Here is a 20825-nt window from a genome sequence, read left to right as displayed (position 1 = left end):
CACAATTTAACACAACGCGTTGGGTATTGGATCCAAATTCAGTATTTCAAAAAGTGTTGATGACCAGCAGAACGTTTCAGTCAATGGACAGAAGAAAGACTGAATATATTCAGAGATTAACAGAGTCTGTACCGAAGCCTGGAATAGACCTGATCTGCCTGCATAATCCCATTTTCCAGCACTTGTCTTTTAGCCTTGGCGATTATGATGTGCCAAGGACTTATTCAGGTGGTTCCATTTTTTTAAAAAATTAGAGTATCCAATTCATGTTTTTGCCTAATTAAGGGGAGTTTAGCGTGACCAATCAACCAACCCTGCATAACTTTAGGTTGTGGGGGCGAAACCCACGCAGACACGGGGAGAATGTGCAAACTCCACACGGACAGTGATCAAGAGCCGGGATCGAACCTGGGACTTCGGCGCCGTGAGGCAGCAGTGCTACTCACTGCGCCACCGTGTTGCCCCATTCAGGTACTTTCTAAAGGTTAAGAGGCAACCCACCTCTTCCTACCTCCAAGGCAGTCCATCCAGATCGCCACCAGCCTCTGGATAAAAAACGTTATTTCCTGTAATCCCGCCCAACCACTACCTTGAACTTGTGCCCCGTCGTGAATGACCCTTTAACTAAGGGGAACATCTGCTCGCTACCAACCCTTTTCGTGTTCCTCGTCACCTTGAACACCACGATCAGGTTGTACCTCATTTCTTACTGGCAGCATGGTTATGCAAAGGGAAGGTCGTGTCTCAATGACTTAATTTTTTAGAATATGTCACAAAGATGATTGATGCAGGTAGGGCAGTGGATGTTGACCATATGGACTTGAGTAAGGCCTTTTACAATGTTCCTTATGGTAGACTGATACAAAGGATGAAGTCACACGGGATCAGGGGTGAGCTGTGAAAGTGGATATATAACTGGCTAAGTCATATAAGGCATAGAGTAGCAATGGAAGGGGCCTTTTCTAATTGGATGGCTGTGACGAGGGGTGTTCCGCAGGAATCAATGCAGGGACCTTTGCTGTTTGTAGTATATATAAATAATTTGGAGGAAAATGTAACTGTTCTGATTAGTAAGTTTGCAGAGGACACAAAAGTTGGTGGAATTGTGGATAGCAATAAGCACTGTCAGAGGATACAGCAGGATTTAGATCGTTTGGAGACTTGGGCGGAGAGATGTCCGATCGAATTTAATCTGGACAAATTTGAGGTAATGCATTTTGGAAGGTCGGAAGGTAGGGAATATACAGTGAATGGGAGAACCCTCAAGAGTATTGAAAGTCATAGAGATCTAGGTGTACAGATCCAAAGGTCACTTAAAGGGGAAACACAGGTGGAGAAGGTAGTCAAGAAGGCATACGGCATGCTTGCCTTCATTGGCCTGGGCATTGAGTATAAGGATTGGCAAGACATGTTGCAGCTGTATAGAACCTTAGTTAGACCGCACTTGGAGTATAGCGTTTAATTCTGGTGGCCACATTACCAGAAGGGTGTGGAGGCATTAGAGAGGGTGCAGAAGAGATTTACCAGGATGTTGCCTGGTATGGAAGGCATTAGCTATGAGGAGCGGTTGAATAAACTCGGTTTGTTCTCAATGGAATGACGGAGGTTGAGGGGCGACCAGATAGAGGATAACAAAATTATGAGGGGCATGGAGAGAGTGGATAGTCAGAGGCTTTTTCCCCAGGGTAGAGGGGTCAATTACTAGGGGGCATAGTTTGAAGATGCGAGGGGCAAGGTCCAGATGAGATGTACAAGGCACGTACTTTACACAGAGGGTAGTGGGTGCCTGGAACTCGCTGCCGGACGAGGTGGTGGAAGCAGGGGCGATAGTGACATTTAAGGGGCATATTGACAAACAGATCAATAGGATGGAAATAGAGGGATATGGACCCAGGAAGTGTAGTAGATTTTAGTTTAGACGGGCAACATTATCGGCACGGGCTTCGAGGACCGAAGTGCCTGTCCCTGTGCTGCACTATTATTTGTTCTTTGTTCTACTGCTCCAACGAATAATAATAATAATAATAATATTCATTAGTGTCACAAGTAGGCGTCCATTAACACTGAAATTAATTTCGCAGTTACTGTGAAAACCCCTTAGTTGCCAAACTCTTCCGAATGTTCGGCTACACTCAGGGAGAATTCAGAATTTCCAATTCACCTGCACGTCCAATGCACGTCTTTCGGGACTTGTGGGAGGACACTGGAGCACAAAGAGCAGAACGTGGGTACATGGGGAGAACATGCAGAGTCCCCACAGACAGTGACCATAGCCGGGAATTCAACCCTTGTTCTGTGAAGCAACACTGCAAACCACTGTGTTAGTGTCGCCAAAGAATTCAACCCAAGACTATCCAACCTCTCATCATAACTTATATCTACTATCGCAGGCATTATTCTGGTGAATCGCCTCTGAAACCCCTGCAGTACAATCACAACCATCCCATAATGTGACGACCAGTTTTGTAACCAATACTTCAGCTGTGGCCTCACCAAAGTTCTATCCAACTCCAAAAAGACTTCCAAGCTTTTGTAATCACTGCCTCGACTGATAAAAACAAGTGCCTCATGTGCCTTTTTCACCACTCGATTAAGCTGCTGTTCTGCCTTCAGAGATCTATAAACAGATGCACGTAGGTCCTTTGCTCCTGGTAACATCCCAGTGTCAGGCCATCCATTGAATACTTCCTTGTCAAATGTATCCTTCCAAAGTGTATCACCTCAAACCTTTCAAGGTTTAATTCAATCTGCCGCTTCTCTGCCCATTTGCCCATCCCGTCTATATCTTCCTGCATAATTAGACATTCAACCTTACTTTTAAACACCCGTCCAGTCTATGTTCCATACGCAAACCTACTGATTCGACACTCCCCCCATCGTCATTCCTGCCGTTTATATAAATGGCAATTATAGGCAACCCAGCACAATTCGTCATCTTCTGTCTCCTGCAGCTGAGCCAATTGTGACCCATTTAAACACGGTATCCTGTATCCAATCTGAATGTGTCTTCTTTAAACATCTCCCATGTGGGACCTCGTTGAAGGTTTTGCTAAAATACATATAAACTACTTCAACTGCGCAACTCGCGTGTTCGCAGCTCATCACATGCTCAAAAATTCAATCACATTTAATAGGCATGACAAATATTTGGAATAAGCATGATACTAGTCAGTGCTGTTCTATAAAAACAGGAAGGCAGCGTCTTTCTTGAACAGTGAGCTGTTAGCAAGTGATCAGGTCCTTGAATATATTGCAAAAAAGCACGATGTTAGTCAGTATCGTTTAGCAAAATACAGGAAGACAGAGTAGATTGTTGGTGAGTTTCGAACCAGGAGACAGACCTTCTCACAATATGGAGAAAGTAATTTCAGACTGAGAGGATTACACATATATATGCCAACAGTTTTGCTGAATCTTTGCAATTTCCTCATGCGGGGGAAGGGGGGGGGGGCTGTGGAAGTTGCATCATTGAGCATGCTCAATACAGTTTTGGGCAACTTAATGTATATGATTCACATCGAGGATTGTGGAGATTTTCTGAGAAACGTCCTTTCAGGTAGATTATTCACCATCATCTAATTGGATGGCGGACCACTTTCGACAGGCTGACTACCGTGTTCCTTCCATCAAAGATTTAAATGGGGCATCCAAATATTGCATTTTCCTGTTTGATGTTGACACAGAAATTGGTGGGATTGTGAGTGATGAGCATGTTGAGAGACTTCAGGATTTGGACAATACAATCCATATAATCCCTACCGTGCAAAAGGGGGCGTTTCAGCGCCGACATAAAGAAGACCATGCCACCGAGGCTGACAACTTCGCCCACTGTCGTAGCCCCACCTAATCTGTACATCACCAAGGGACAATGTTGCGTGACCAATCCAAATAACTTTATTGCAGAAAGCATATTCTTACCATACAGGCACAGAAGCGAAAATTCACAATATTAATTTACGGGATGGCAGGATTGTGGTATGATGGGGCGGTCCGTGGCACAATGGTTAGCATTGCTGGCTACGGCGCTGAGGGCCCGGTTTGGAATCCCGGCCCTGCGTCACTGTCCGTGTGGAGTTTGCAAATTCTCCCTTTGTCTGTGTGGGATTCACCCCGACGCCCCAAAGATGTGCAGTGTAGGTGAATTGGCCACTCTTGAATTGCCCTTTAATTGGAAAAACATAATTGGCTACTCAAAATTGATATTAAAAATAGGATTGTCGAATGAGAACAGATTGGATCGACTGGGCATGCGTTCACTGGAATGACGAAGAATGAGTGGGGGATCTAATTGAAACTTGCAGCATTTGGTCAGGGCTGCAGACACTGTAAATGGGGGTGGGGGGGGGGGGGGGGTCGGGTGAGGTTTCAGAAGAAACGGAAATAAACGCTTGCTCACAAAAGATTGAAAGGATAAGCCCAGTATGTACAGGTCAGTTAGATTAGCATCACCGTTGGTCAAGATGCTTCATACAATTATTCTGGATAGAGTTAGTGCTCAAGCCTAAAAAATGTAAGTTGATTCGGGTGAGCCAGTATGTATTACTAAAAAGGACAATGGTGTAATTTGATTAGCTGGAGTTCTTTGAGAGGGTAACAGAAAGAGTCGAGGTGGGAAATTCTTTTGAAAGGGTGTGCTTGGACTTTCAGAAGGAATTTTAGAGAATTCCACACAAGTGACTTGTGAGAAAAGCTGAAGTTCATTAAGAAGAAGGGACAGTGAAAATGTTGACACAATATTGGCTGAGTAATAGTAAGCAGAGTGGAATGATCAACGTGTATCTTCAGGGCCGGACAACGGTTTGTCGGGGTGTTCCCAGTGTGCCATTATTTTGAACCATGATTTCCCTGATGTAAGTTACCGCCCCTTGATCTTCTTGTCTATTGACACTTTCAAAATTTCCGGATGACACAAATCGTGGAATTTAATATAAGGTGTGAAGTGGACAGTGAAGAACTTCCTTGGACGTGGAAACGTTGGTGGGGCGTCCTGATAGGTGTCAGGTGCAGTTCAATGCATTAACACGGTGGCACGGTGGATAGCACTGCTGCCTCACAACGCCAGGGAGCCAGGTACATTTCCGACCTGGAGTGACAATTGCAGTTTGCGCGTTCTCCCCGTTTCTGCGTCGTTTTCTTTCAGCTTTTCTGGTTTGCCCCCACAGTCCGAATATGTACAGTTTAGCTTCATAGACTGTGCTGAATTACCCCTTCGAATGGAAACGCTAGGTGGGTTAGAGGATTGCGGGGAGCGTGCATAGTTTGGGTGCTCTTTCAGAGGGTCGGGGCCGAACCATTGGCCGAATCATAGAATCATAGAATTTACAGTGCGGAAGGAGGCCATTCGGCCCATCGAGTATGCACCGTCTCCTGGAAAGAGCACCCTACCCAAGGTTAACACCTCCACCCTATCCCCATAACCCAGTAACCCCACCCAACACTAAGGGCAATTTATCATGTCCAATCCACCTAACCTGCACATCTTTGGACTGTGGGAGGAAACCGGAGCTCCCGGAGGAAACCCACGCACACACGGGGAGGAAGTGCAGACTCCGCACAGACAGTGACACAAGCCGGAATCGAACTTGGGACCCTAGAGCTGTGAAGCGTTTCTGCTATCCACAATGCTACCGTGCTGCCCTCGTTCTACACTCTACGGCTTGAATGATGCAATTTACCTTTCAACGTGGCGAGTTGAGAGGTAATGAATTTTGGTGGAAATCACACGGAGAAACAATGTAAAACAAAGGGCAAAACGCTAAAAGGTGTGCAGGGACAGAGGGATATGTGTGAATCTGTGCAGAGATCATGAAGTGACAGGCCAGGTGGAGAGAGCAGCGAACAAACCGCATGGTATTCTGAGATTCATTGTGGGGCATAGTGTACAAGTGTAAGATGGTTATGCTGAACTTAACAAGACAATAGTTGGGAACAATTCCCTGTTGGAATATTCTAGATGCCAGACTATCGGGTGTGTACGCATTGGAGCGAGTGCAAAAGAAGTTTACACGCATGTTTTCATGAATAAGAACATTCAAGTTTGGTGTCGGTCGGACTATTCTCATGCGGAGGAGAAGTCTGCGAGGAGGTTGGACGGAGATGTTGCAAATTTTGAGGGCTCTGGAGAGAGATGATAGAAATAAACTGTTCCAACTTCTTAAGGGACCGAGAACGAGACGGGCACAGGTTTTAACATATTTTCAAAAGAAGCAAATGTGATGCGAGGAATAGGAAAATCATACAACCAATTGTCACTTGAGAAAGGACGTACTGGCGCTGGAGGGTGTGCAGAGGAGATTCACTAGGTTAATCCCAGAGCTGAAGGGGTTGGATTATGAGGAGAGGTTGAGTAGACTGGGACTGTACTCGTTGGAATATAGAAGGATGAGGGGGGATCTTATAGAAACATTTAAAATTATAAAGGGAATAGATAGGATAGATGCGGGCAGGTTGTTTCCACTGGCGGGTGACAACAGAACTAGGGGACATAGCCTCAAAATAAGGGGAAGTAGATTTAGGACTGAGTTTAGGAGGAACTTCTTCACCCAAAGGGTTGTGAATCTATGGAATTCCTTGCCCAGTGAAGCAGTTGAGGCTCCTTCATTACATGTTTTTAAGGTAAAGATAGATAGTTTTTTGAAGAATAAAGGGATTAAGTGTTATGGTGTTCGGGCCGGAAAGTGGAGCTGAGTCCACAAAAGATCAGACATGATCTAATTGAATGGCGGAGCAGGCTCGAGGGGCCAGATGGCCTACTCCTGCTCCTAGTTCTTATGTTCTTATGTTCTTATGTCAGGATCGGGAATATACTGCCTGAAATTGTGGTGGAGACTGACCTCAATCGGAGCATTTCAGTTGGCATTAGGATTAGATGTAGATCAATAATATGCAGGGAGACGCTGAAAAGGGTAGGCGAATGGCACCAAGTCAGAATTCTCGTTAAAAGAGGCGATGTAGAGACGACGGGCCAAATAGCACCACTGCAATTGCGCCATTCCGTTAGATTGTTTAACGGTTTATGCTCCTTTTTATCAATTGTTACACAACCGCGGTAACTAATTGGACAAATACTCTCCCCAATCCAACAACAAAGCTGAGCAATCTGCTGAATCATTTCGAAGGACTGTATGCCAAGTTGTTGATGAACGCGAGGTTGTGTTGAAGTCTCCTTAAAACCTGGAACCAATTCTTATCAATGTCGACTTTCTGTCTACAGTGTGTGTTAACCGTGGAACTGTATGCAGAAACATCTAACCAGACAGTCCATAAACAAAATATCACGTCTTCAAGATGTGTACTAGTTTCTCTTGTGGCTGCCTGTCACCACTTCCTCATTCTATTTTCTAATCTCCACACTGCATCCTGCAGTCAGTGGAGTTATCTGATGGAAACGGAAACAGACTCACCCAAACCCATAATGGGGAGCTGTGTTGTGGTCACTGCGATTAAACAGGCTGCTTTGCTGAAAATTCGCTCTTTCGTATCAATTGAACAACACTTTTCGATGGCACGGTACCTTTTCTGAACGACATGTACTTAACAAGTCAGAACAATGAACACAAACGCTTAATTTAGCGATTCACAAATCTCACGGAACCAAAAAGCAATGTCCGAACGGAGGCTTTCTGGAATAAATCTTATTTGACGAAATTCCCTTGCCTCCATTGCCTGTTCTGTATTTCAGTGAACACACCTCATACGGGCAGGGCGGCACGGTAGCACAGTGGTAAGCACTGCTGCATCTCAGCGCCAGGGACCCGGGTTCGATACTGGCCTTGGGTGACTGTCTGTGTGGAGTGTCCACGGTCGCCCGTTGGATTCCGCCCAACGTCCAACGATGTGCGGGTTAGGTGGATTGGCCATGATAAAATTGCCTCTCTGTCCATAGGTTACATGGTGTTATGGGGTACGGAGAATAGGTGCGGGAATGAAGACCAAGGCAGGCCAGCATCACGGTTCAAATCATGTACCAGCCTCCTCGAACAGGCGCCAGAATGTGGCGACTAGTGGCTTTTCACAGTAACTTCATTGAAGCCGACTCGTGACAATATGCAATTTTCATTTTTTTCCATTTCAGGTAATGCATGCAGCACATTGCTCGAATCCCCAGCATTTTCACATGTAGGCTAAAATTAAACATACGTCTGTTTATTGAGATCAGGAGTTATGGGGAGATAGCAGGAGAATGGGGATGAGAAAATATCAGCCATGATTGAATGGCGGAACAAATTCGATGGGCCAAGTGGCCTAAGTCTACTCCTATATCTTATGGTCTTATGGTCTTATTATCTTCTAATAATGAAAATGTAAGTAATCGGATACACTTACAAAGAACTGGGCGAGATGATTGAATGCGAAGGGAAGGCATTACAGAAAGCTTGTTGTTGTTTCAACCGGTGCCAGAATTGGTTAACTGTTAGTGGCATTAAAGAGAATAAATAAATATATTCAAGGGTGCAGTGAACATATATACTGGACAGCATTATGGCCAGCATGTCTAGAAAAGTAAATTGCTTATGTGGACATTCAAAAAGACATCACTTGAATGTTGTGCACCTCCCGAATCCACGTCAATAGAGCGAGTTGTGCAAATACATTTTGCATTCCTCCAGTGTCTTATTCAGTTTTTATGCAGCACTAAGTCATGACAGGTCAGCAGATCAACAGGAAAAACATGGAGCCAGAGGGTGCACCACAAGAGATCTGAAAAAACGTACAGTGATGGATTGGTCGATCCCATCATACCTGGGACTGATACGTCTGTTTCATGTAAGCCTACATGTGAAAATGTTTTGAATTCCAGCAATGTGCTGCATTCATTACTTCGACGATATAAATATAGTCAGAAAATGATTTATTTCATTCGTTTATCGCTCTCTGGGCCAGTATTTATTGCCGACCCAAAATTATCTTCAGAGGGAAGATAAGAGTCAAACAGATTGTTGTGGGACTGGAGTCACTTGCAGGCCAGACCAGGTAAGGACCACAGATTTCCTTTCCGAAATTACATCGGTGAATCAAATGGGCTTTTCGGACAACCGTCAATGATTTCATGGCAATCATCGGACTTTTAATTCCAGATATTTATTCAATTCACATTTCAGCAGCGGCAGGCATCGGATTGGATGCAGGGTCCCCAGAGCATTACATTGGGTTTCTCCTATCCTCGTCCCGTGACCGCCTCTCCAATCTGTCAGAGTGCCATTTCGGAGCGTTCTCTGAGATTGATCTCTCCCGGCTACCTGGAATAATTCTTCAATCTAATTCGATACTCAAGTCTACAATATTTCATTTGTGGAATTCCTCCACGACAATTTATCGTATTGGATCATCTGAATGGCTCTGCGCAAAGAGGGAGTATATGTTATTGATCACAGATAGTTAGTGCAGCAAGTCTAACCAAGGTTCCTCTGGCCAACTGTTAATATAAATCTGAAAAGCAAAACTCATGACAGGAGATGCAGGGATAGACCGCAAGGTCATACAAGTTGGATGTTGCGCAGGCGGCCAACGGTCAGTGAAATACCCTAGCTGAAGTCGCGTTGGCCAAGTAAGAACTAGTTAAAAGCTCGCATGGAAGTCAGGCCCCTTGGTGACAAGCAAAGGAGGCAGGATCATGCGGGCGAGCTAAAATAGCTGAAGCCGAGCAGGTAGGTCAGGGACCTGGAGAAAAGGGTACACGTGCAAAGTCGTTTCTTTTTAAATTCGCACATTAAAACAAAAATCATCCGGACTGCAGAGAACAAAGAACAAAGACAATTACAGTACAGGAAAAGGCATTTCGGCCCTCCCAGCCTGCGCCGATACAGATCCTTGATCTAAACCTGTCGCCCATTTTCCAAGGCTCTACTTCCCTCTGTTCCTCGCCCGTTCATATATCTGTCTACATTCATCGTAAATAATGCTACCGTGCCCGCCTCTACCACCTCCGCTGGTAAAGCGTTCCAGGCACCCACCACCCTCTGCGTAAATCTTTCTGCGCACATCTCCCTTAAACGTTTCCCCTACTCACCTTGAAATAGTGACCCCCTTGTAATTGACACCCGCACTCTTGGAAAAAGCTTGTTGCTAGCCACCCTGCCCTTACCTCTTATAATTGTGTAGACCTTAATCAGGTTCCCCTCAACCTCCGTCTTTCCAACGTAAACAATCCTAATCTACTCAAACTTTCTTCATAGCTAGCACCTTCCATATCAGGAAACATCCTGGTGAACATTCTCTGCACCCTCTCTAAAGCATCCACATCCTTCTGGTAATGTGTCGACAAGAACTGCTCGCATTATTCCAAATGTTGCCTAACCAAAGTCCTATACAACTGTAACATGACCTCGCGACTCTTATACTCAATACCCCGTCCATTGAAGGCAAGCATGCTGTATGCCTTCTTGACCACTCTATTGCCCTGCGTTGCAACCTTCAGGGTAAAATGGACCTGGGCTCCCAGATCTCTCTGTACATCAATTTTCCCCAGGACTCTTCCATTGACCGTATAGTAAGAAGTCCTTCCTCAGGAGGAGCAGTGCTCCGAAAGCTAGTGTTTGAAACAAACCTGTTGGGCTTTAACCGAGTGTTGTAAGACTTCTGACTGTGCTCACCTCAGTCCAACCCCGGTATCTCCACATCATTGACCGGATAGTCCGCTCTTGAATTAGACCTTCCAAAATGCATCACCTCGCATTTGCCTGGATTGAACTCCATCTGCCATTTCTCTGCCCAACTCTCCAATCTATCTAAATTTTGCTGTATTCTCTGATAGTCCTCCTCGCTTTCTGAAACTCCACCAATCTTAGTATCATCTGAAAACTTGCTAATTAGACCAGCTATAGCTTCGTCCAGATCATTTATGTATATCACAAACAACATTGGTCCGAGCACGGATCCCTGTGGAACACCACTAGCCATCTTGCTCTATTTTGAGACACTCCCTTCCACCACTACTCTCTGTCTCCTGTTGCCCAGCCAGTTCTTGATCCATCCAGCTAGTACACCCTAAACCCCATGCAACATTACTTTTTTCATCACACTGCCATGGGAAACTTTATCAAAACTCCTTACTAAAGTCCATGTATATGACATCTACAGCCCTTCCCTCATCAATTAACCTTGCAACTTCCTCAAAGAATTCCATGAGATTTGTAAGATATGACCTCTCCTGCAGAAAACCGTGCTGCCTATCACTGATATGTCTATCTTCTTCCAAATGTGAACAGATCCTTTCACTCAGTATCTTCTCCATCAGTTTACCTACCACTGACGTCAAGCTCACAGGTCTATAATTCCCTGGATTATCCCTGTTACCATTCTTAAACAAAGGGACAACATTAGCAATTCTCCAGTCCTCCGGGAACTCACCCGTGCTCAAGGATGCTGCAATGATATATGTTAAGGCCCCAGCTATTTCGTCCCTCGCTTCACTCAGTAAACTGGAATAGATCCCATCCGGACCTGTTGACGTGTCCATCCGAATGCCTTTAGAATACCCAAAACTTCCCCCTTCCTTATGCCGACTTGAGTTAGAGTATTTAGACATCCATCCCTGGCCTCAATATCCGTCATGTCCCTCTCCTTGGTGAATACCGATGCAAAGCAACCATTAAGACTGTCGTGGAAATCATAATAAAGACAAATTCCTCGAGGTTCGATTTAAGGAAATGTATTGACACAAATGCATTTGTGGAGAGAGAACTGCACCAGCTTCAAAACGCTCTCTGACTTATGGTTCGAAAACCATTGTATTTATAGTGTGAAATAAACAACTTTGAAGAGATAAAGCTTGGGAACATACACAAGAGGAAATATGAATGTTTTTCCCTTGGTGTAAAACAATTCGAGTACGCATTTTGTTGTCCTTCGGAAGAACAATTTATCATAATAAAGCCAGTACAACTCAGTTTACATTACCTGACCAACTTAATTTAGCTAAAAGCAGTGTTAAAACGTAGTCAATATTCCCAGCATGCTTCTAAATTGGTAACTCATTGACTCCCCTTCCACAATTCCCTCCTTGTTGATCTTTTGATCAACACCTTTTAGTACATTATCACGTCCTCTGTAGGGAAGGGCGGTTTATAATGTAAGGGGAACGGATGTATGACAGTTCCCTGTGTATTATGAGCCTGGTAGCAAGGAGGCAAGGTGGCTAGGGCTGTTCTCCCGTGTAAGTACAATTAAAATGTATTGCGCAATATTAAACAATAACCATACGGCAATCAAGATTACTATGGTTTTTATAATCCAGAACACAATCCTCTGTCCTGACGATCAAAACAAAAGTCCCATCCCTCATTTTCATGCAATCTTGTTACTTCTCTACAAGTGTGATCCACCAGATTATCAATTTTCTCTGAGTTATCAGGGATGTATGTGCAACAGTCACTGCCAATCAGGGCACAAGTGCCTCCCTTTTCAGCTAACGAAATCAAGAGCCATTCTATTCTGCAGGGCAACCGCTCTTATACCAACCATCTCAGTTTCTATCTGGTTAACAGATTCTGCAGGGTCATTAACTACCTGCTCAGGATGTCTCGTAGTTTACGTAGTTCGTATGCATTAGTGGCTATTCATAATACTGGTATCATTATTCCCAGCATTTTTACCCATGTCATAACACTTTGTGTCGTCCTGTGATGGAGATGGTCCTGCAATTGCTGAATGTGATGCACATAAGGGAGTACGTGTCCAAAATTGCAGGAGCCGTATAAATTTTCTTGTACCCCCGGGTACACCTTAGGTCCACAGATCAAATACGTGCCGTTATATGCGGTCAGGTTTCCTTTACTATCAGTAATCATTAGTCTAATCGATCCCCTTCCCAGGAGCCTCCACTAGTTTGATTTTCAACTCCTGACCAATCAAAGCTACAGTCCTTTAGCTGTAAGGTGGAACATAGGGGGTTGCCAATTCAAGGTCTGGTCACACTGACTCATGCCTACTGAGTGGGTCCCATATGTTTTATGATTCTTAAAGCATATACTTCCTTTTGGGACTCCAGTATAATTGGTAAGGATCAACCATGGCTGTTGACTTGTTACATTAAACCTAGGCTCCCACCATTCCTCAAACCTATTCATATCGTATCCAGCTAGTCTCCAATCGAACACATTCTGTGTATCTTCACCACATCCTGTACTATTTTGTCTGAAAGCTCATTCTGCTATCTCTTTACTGGTGAATGGGATAGGTCGCACTGGGAAGCCCTTCCCTAAGCATCTGGGAATCTGTGTACAAATCCAACAACTGAATTTTTTTTCCATCTCTGCGTATGAATGGGGCATGCATATCAAGGTGTTTGTGTTCAGTTTACCCACTACATGATGTTGAATTAATATGATAATACATAAGAACAGTAGCGCCATCTTCAGGTCAGCGTTTTGCTAGTGCTCTCAATGTTCCGTATGATGTAGTTTACACGAGTTGCGCGGATCCCATCTGGCTTTTCTTTCACTTTAACGGCTGTTTGGGTTGTTAATAGCACTTGGTAGGGTCCATTCCACCTAGGAGAAAAATAATCTTCGGTTAGTGCTTTCATGTACACTTGATCTCCAGGTTTAAAGGGTATGTATTTCCCTCTTCTGGATGCATCTGAGCCTTTTGCACCTTTTCATGTTTTGATTTGTTTTTTTTTCCAGCGGTTTCACACTGGCCTGGGCATGTTTTAGTGATGCCGCATCTGCCCATATTATGGCTACTGCCGCTGGAGTCATTGGGGGTTTAGTTCCAGTTGTCATGAAATGTTCCGTTAATATCTGATCCGGGGTTAAACCCGTATTACGATTTCTCTGATTTTGCAGGGCATACATTACTATGGGTATGGCATCTGGCCATAGCAGCCCATTTTGTTGACACACTTTTGTAACTGCAGTTTTAATTATTCCATCCGCCCTTTCCACCATTACTGAGGATTATGGTTGACAAGATATATGCAATTTCCAATCAAATCCCCTGGCTTCTGTTAGGGCTTTGGTTAATTTGCTAGTGAAATGAGTTCCCCTGTCACTGTTAATACCCATTGGTATCACAATCCCAGGATATTCGTCCTTCAACAGTTCAGTTGTCTGATTTTCCACTGGCTTATCAACCAGAGTAGGCATCACACCCACCTGGGATCCAGGTATATCCTTACCCAAGATAAACTTTATTCCTGGACAAGATAGTTTCTCTATCACTCCTACTACCACTTCACCACGCTTTGCTGGACTTTCCAACCTTACCTTGTATAATGGAACGCTACTCCTCTCACCCTGAATTCCACATATTACCACCTTTTCTGGCAACATTCTTCCCAGACTACATAACTCCTAATCTCTTACCATCAAATATTGACTAGCTCCCGTATCTCTAAAAATTGTGACTTCTTTACCTGCTCCTCCTGACACAACATGAGTAAACTTTACCCACACAAGTAAATTCTTTAAAAAGATCTGGCACCTTCTTATCAATCAATTCTTGATCAGGCTGTACAATATTTTGCACCTCCTTTGCTTCACTTGGGCTTTCCTTAGCCACTTTAACAAACCCCACTGTCTTATCCTATGTCACCACACTGATTTTCTTCAACCACCAATATTGTGATTTTACATGGCCTAATTTATTACAGTGAAAACAGTTGAAACTTTTCATTTATTTTCCAACCTCCTGGATTTCTTTTTTACTCTGAGGTACACTCTCCTTATCATCTCCCATCAGATCACCTTTACCTTTACCAATTGAGTATTTCTCATGAGCCCAGTTTCTATCCCTCACAGGCTTAAACTGATGTCGGAAACCAAGCTTTGATTTATGAACTAGTTCATAATCATCTGCCATTTCTGCTGCTAATCTCGCAGTTTTAACCCTCTGTTCTTCCACATGAGTTCTCACTACATCAGGGATTGAATTTTTAAACTCCTCCAAAAGTATAAATTCTCTGAGAGCTCATACGTTTGGTCTATTTCCAAAGCCCTTATCCACCTATCAAAATTGTCTTGATAGCAACCTGTTTTTAGCCAAGAGCGATGCTCCTGTTGGGAGGCTTGCTCCCGTGCCGGTTATAACTTTGGTTCTGTTATGGTGGATGGAAGTTCAACTGCAGCCCCTTGCAGTTGTGGCTGCTGTTTGAGAGCCAATTTCTTTGCTATTTTGTCAGCAAATCTAATGCCGCATGAGACTTCATCGTCTGCGGTAGTATGCGCTTCACACTTTAAAAACGGGTATCTTGCTGGGCAGCTGAACAGCAACTAGTAAATTTAAAACCAATTTAGCATGTTTAATAAATTGGCCGGATGAAGTTATGAATCCCCTGTTTTCCATAATTGGCCAAAATCATGTACTACGCCAAAAGCGGATCGGGAATCAGTATAAATATTGACTGTTTTATTTTTAGCTAGAATACATGCTTTAGTAAGGGCAAACTATTCGGCCGCTTGTGCAGACGTTCCCGAAGGCAGAGCAAAAGCTTCAAATATCTCAAATGGAGTTGCTATTGCATAGCCGGCCAGGGGGGGGGGGTCAGATTATTTGGTCGGTTTTCTGACCCATCGGTGAAAAAGATGATGATTTTCTCGTGGGTGACTCAATAAATCAGGTCGAGGAGTTGTGGTGGCTTCAACCAATTGTAAACAGTCATGATCATACATATGCTCTGCTTCCAAAGGCACGGGCAAGAGTGTAGCAGGGTTGGCAGCTGGCGCTCGCTTGTAGGTAAAGTTGGTTTTAGAGAGGGATTCTCCGTACCCAGTATGTCAAGGACCCCTGTTGCAAATCCCCCTGCTTCATTCACATAAAGAGTAAAGGGCTTGCTGAAAGTCCCACGGCAGGTGCGCTAATCATGGCTTGTTTCAGATTACGAAATGCTTGCTCACTCTCTGGTAATAACTGAAGGGGCATCCTGTAGGTTAGCCTTTTGGAATGCTGCGTCTATCTCTCCATAGTCCGGTATCCACTGCCTACAATAGCCCACCATGCCAAGGAAGGTGAGGATTTCCTTTTTTGTACACAGAGTTGGAACCCTTGCTACAGCCTGTATTCTTTCAGACTCAAGCCTCCACTGTCCTTGCTGAAGCTGAAATCCCAAATACTGAACTGTCTCCTGACAGAATTGCAACTTCTCCATTGAGATCCTATGCCCTCTTTTTGCCAGATGTGATAATAACAAAAGGGTATGCCGTTGACAAACTAGCCCTCCCTCTGAGGCTATCACTAAATTGTCATCATATTGAGGGAATGTTGAGCCTGCAGACAACTGGCACTCGTCCAATTCTCTTTTAATACTGTTAATCCCGATATATAAAGGCAAATAGATGTTGACTTTCTGGGTTCAATGCAATGGACAAAATGGCTGAGAAAGTATCTGTTGTTGGTCGTATAGAAGACAAAATTACATTTGTGCCCGGCACCAATGGAGCAATATTGATAACAGTTTTATCGATGGTTCTAAGATCTTGCACAAACCACCACGCGTTGGGTCTTCCTACTTTTGGAATGGAGAGTATAGGGGTGTTACAGGCGCGTTGTGTTCTCTTCAGCTCCCCTTTCTGGAATAGTGCATTGATCACTCCCTCTATCACTTTTTCTGCTTCTGGTGCCAACCTGTATATTTTTAAACAGGGCAGGGCAGGGCAACATACTTATGTAACTGCACCTATGCGCTGCGGCAGAATGTCATTTTCTAACATGATCTTGATGTTGGGCCCATAGATGTGGCAGTACCTGGGCCAGGACTGGAGGGAGTAAATGATGGCTCTCTCGGGGAGGTAGTTGTCTTTCAAATGTAGCGGGCCATTGCTCCTCTTTCCAGGTCACTCTGCCCTCCTGTTTGCCATATATTTCTATCAGGCATTTTCATCCATCCATTTCAATATAAATCCTATGTATTACATTTTTTGTCTATGGCCTCTGTGATCACTTCTCCTATTTGCCTTGCCTTAGCGGGATGTCTTACGGCCAATGTTAAATGGGGTTCTGAAGTTAAACCCATCCTATAAAGGTCCCTCTGACTATGGGTCAACTGTACTAACATTCCTAATCCCACAAAACTGAAAAATAAAAAGGAGTGACATGCAATGATGTCTGCTGTCCTAAGTGACTTTGTGTTTGTAAATTGTATGCGTGTTCATCCTCACGAGCATACCAAACCGTACAATGTGTCACTATATTATCTCATCTGGACTCTATCAGGTGTTTTAATAGATGTGCCCAAGGGTCAGTAATCTTTTGTAAGACTTCCTGTAGTTTAATTTTTTAAAAAACAGTGGTGCTGTAAGGGTTAACGCTCAGCTGCCAGCATAGAACACAGACACACAGTGATTCGGCGCAGGCTCAAAAGTGATTAAATTTTGAATCTGGTGAGCTCGTATTTGAGTCCGTTCTATAAACATTCCATTATCAATACAACGTATTACCGCTCCTAATTTGTCGAGGGTCTGTCTGCCAAGCAGAGAGAAGGGCGTAATTTTTGAAATAATCATAGTATCGACCAGGGGGATATCAGCAGTTTCCAGGTTAGTAGGGCGTGATACTGGCTCAGTCATGGGAATACCGGCTACTCCCACAGTGACAACAGAGGACTCACCGGGGTTATTTCCACAGAGGGGGGCACAGACGACATAGTAGCGCCGGTATCGCCCAGAAGGTCCACATAATGATTTCCTATTTTAACCGTTGTCATAGGTTCGTCTCTTACTGAGTTGGACAATCTGATCATAGCCTGCTGTATCACCTTTTCTCCATGGCACCCCTATTGGTTTTGATTAGGGTTCGGATCAGTGTACGTAAAGGGAGGCGGGGAGGGGGCATGTCTCCGAGTGGGGTGCCTCCTTCCTGGGGGTTAAAGTTACAATCTCGAGCCCGATGTCCCTTTGCCCCACATCTTCTACATTGATCGCGGGATCTATCCCTCCCTTGCCACTGTCCTCTGCCTCTACCCCTGCCTCTCTGCCCTCTGCTCGCCTGCTGACGCCGACCGTGCCCACCCTTTCCCTGGTGGAATTCTCCTGTGATTCTAGGCTTTTTAGTCCTTCCCGGTACATGTTTACCAAGGAGGTAACCACTGCCGTCCATGGCTGTGTTTGCCCGGTGCGATTAATCAATTTGTGACTTTGCATATGCTCTGCTAGCATGCAATTCAATATTGTCTGCACTGCTAAAGGTCCATTGTCTTCCAATGCAACACCGGCATTTTCTTCCCAACAGTTCTTAAATCTGGCCACAATTTCGGGCAGTCTCTCACCCTTTTTCTGCAAACACCGTGTCACCTCGCCTAAGTCACTATGCTTCTTGGCCCCTTGCATGATCGCCTCTTTCCCTCTATTTGCTAACCAGTGTTCGAGGGACTCATTGCCTTCATTTAAATGATCATCATTGTGAGCCCAGACCCCGTTTATGCCGCGTGGGATCAAATCCCAGAGCTTCAAAGCTGGCCAAGATGCACAATAAGAGATTTTTAGAAGCAGCAAAACATCCCCTGGGAGAGGGATATGAATAGCACACATTTAAGTCAATTTCCAATGATTGATGTTTTCGGCATTAGCTATTCTGAGAGACGTATATTTCTTCTTTTTCTTTTTTTTAACAAATAATTTTTATTGAAATTTTTACAAAATACAAAATATAAACATCTTAACTCTATTAATGTACAACTGCGGTAACACCCCATAAACAATGCCCCCCAGCTTCAAGAGCAACTTCAAACAAAAGGAAGAAACAAAAACAAAGAAAAAGAGAAAAGAAAAAAAAAAACAAAGGAGAGAGATAGCACCCTCCACACACCCGTGTGCACAGTTCTCCCTCCCCCCCAATTATTCCTTCTTTATCAAATCAGAAAAGATCAACTGTCTGCTGAAATGGTTAATGTTTACTGCAGAATCTAAGGGGCGGAGAACTTGGCATGATGCCATTTACGTCTTTTCACGTGATCTAAAAACTTATTCATCTTAAATTACTTTTATTCGTAAAGGCACTTTCTTTCTTTTAAAGTGATCGTAATTTCCAATGTTTCTGTTCATCAGAGAAATCTCAACAAAAATCACTTAAGTTCTGATCTCTGACTCTGACTCACAAAGACAGACGATAAAAAATACAACCCACTTCATGCGTTGACTAAAATTAATTGGTTAAACAAAACACAGGTTTTCACAGCTCACAAATCTCAAAATTAACCATTAGCCTTATCTCACGGCTACAGAAATCTCAATTCCCTTTCTCTCCAGGAAATCATCTGTTACGCTTTTACCTCAATCTTCTATTTACTTTCACCCCCCTGTTTTTTTTGAGAGGGGGTCAGCTTCATCAAATTCCTATGCGGGACATATAGGCTTTCCTACCTCATTCCGTTGTTTTACGATTGTTTCTTTTCATTTTCTTACTCATTTTGACTCCCTTATCTGTCCACTTTATGGAGATCACCTTCTTTATCGCTCCGGATATCTTTACATACCATTCGGGAGTCTCGTTTTCGACCACAGAAACGCCTGTCTACTCCCGTTACGATTGAATGACTATAGCCCTGCCAGTCTTTTTACAGCCCTTCTGTGCAGCAGAGCCAGCCACGGTGCCATGAGCCTGGCTCCTACTGCCTTCCCCTGGCCAGTCATCTCCCCCAATAGTATCAAAAACGGTATACCTGTTTTGGAGGGAGATGGCCATAGGGTACACCTGCAATGCCTTCCTGCCCATTATCTGCCTTTTGGTCTCCCATTCCCTGTCTCCCTCACCAATCCTAATCTGCGGTGTGACCAACTCACTGAACGTACTATCCACGACCTCCTCAGCATCACGGATGATCTAAAGGGAGTGCATCCGCAGCTCCAGAGCCGTCATGCGGTCTAACAGCAGCTGCAGCTGGACACACTTCCCGCACATGTAGGGTTCAGGGGCATCAGCCAAGTCCCTGAATTCCCACATTGAGCACGATAGGCATAACAAGGGTCTGGGCTCACCTGCCATTTTTACACTTTACCTTAACTGATTACAAATATAATATCAAATAATGAATAAGTGAAAGGAATAAAGATTTTACTTACCAATCACAATATTACCAATACACGAAGAGCTGAATATCTCCCAGCTACTGTCAATTGGAGCACATTCCTCACCAGCCAATCAGCTTTGTTGTGATGTCACTCTGCAAGGTAAGTTTTTAAAAGTTTTAAACTTTTTAAATATGTAAATTTACCTTCCCGACTGACCCGTGGCCACTGCTCCCGCCGAAAATCTGAAGGCCGCTTCTCCTGCGAGGTAAGTTTTTAAACAGTTAAATTTACCTTCCCGACAGACCCCTGGCCACTGCTCCCGCCGTAAATCTGACGGCCACTTCTCATGCAGCTGTGTCTCCGCCGCTCTCCTCGCTCTCGCTGTCTCTCCGCCGCTCTCCTGACGATCTTTCACTGTGTCCCCGCCGCTCTCCACGCGCGCTTTCACTAAAGGGAAGAAAATATACCTTCAGGAGGGAAGAAAGAAGGTACCGGGGGAACTTTCGTCACGAGGTCTGTATCAGAACCGCAGACATAGATTATAGTTAAAGTATGGGGTAGTTATTAAGTGAAGAAAGGAGTCAGAGTTACATAAACGGAGTCATTATAGTTTGATTGAAATAACAATTCAGTCTGGAGCGAGAGGCGTTTTGTGCATGTTGATACGTTTACAAAATATTTCAGAAATGAAAAGCGGAATTGGAAAAGGTTCCAAATACGGTGTTTTACAGCGTTAGTCTATTTGCAATACACAGGGATAAAAACCATGAGGCTTAAATGGAACAGGTCAGTAATTTACAAGAGGAAATATCCCATTCGATCAGTTGTTGGACGACCAGGAAGTATACCACAGAGTACATTCCACAGAGGTGCAAAATTAGA

At 44.1% G+C, this 20825-nt stretch overlaps 1 long non-coding RNA gene across 1 annotated transcript; it reads right to left on the bottom strand.

Annotated features, from left to right (window-relative positions):
• Positions 1-11634: 11634 nt before the first annotated feature.
• Positions 11635-20469, bottom strand: LOC119958489. The gene is made up of 3 exons (XR_005459036.1): positions 20235-20469; positions 19995-20095; positions 11635-13490 (listed from the first exon to the last, which is right to left on the bottom strand). It is a non-coding gene; the product is annotated as an uncharacterized LOC119958489 (long non-coding RNA).
• Between the last annotated feature and the right edge of the window lie 356 nt (positions 20470-20825).

The sequence above is a fragment of the Scyliorhinus canicula genome, chromosome 29 (assembly GCF_902713615.1).
Source record: "Scyliorhinus canicula chromosome 29, sScyCan1.1, whole genome shotgun sequence".
Lineage (NCBI taxonomy): Eukaryota > Metazoa > Chordata > Chondrichthyes > Carcharhiniformes > Scyliorhinidae > Scyliorhinus > Scyliorhinus canicula.
Note: the sequence above shows the minus strand (reverse complement) of the source record. Positions and strands in the feature narration are given on the sequence as shown.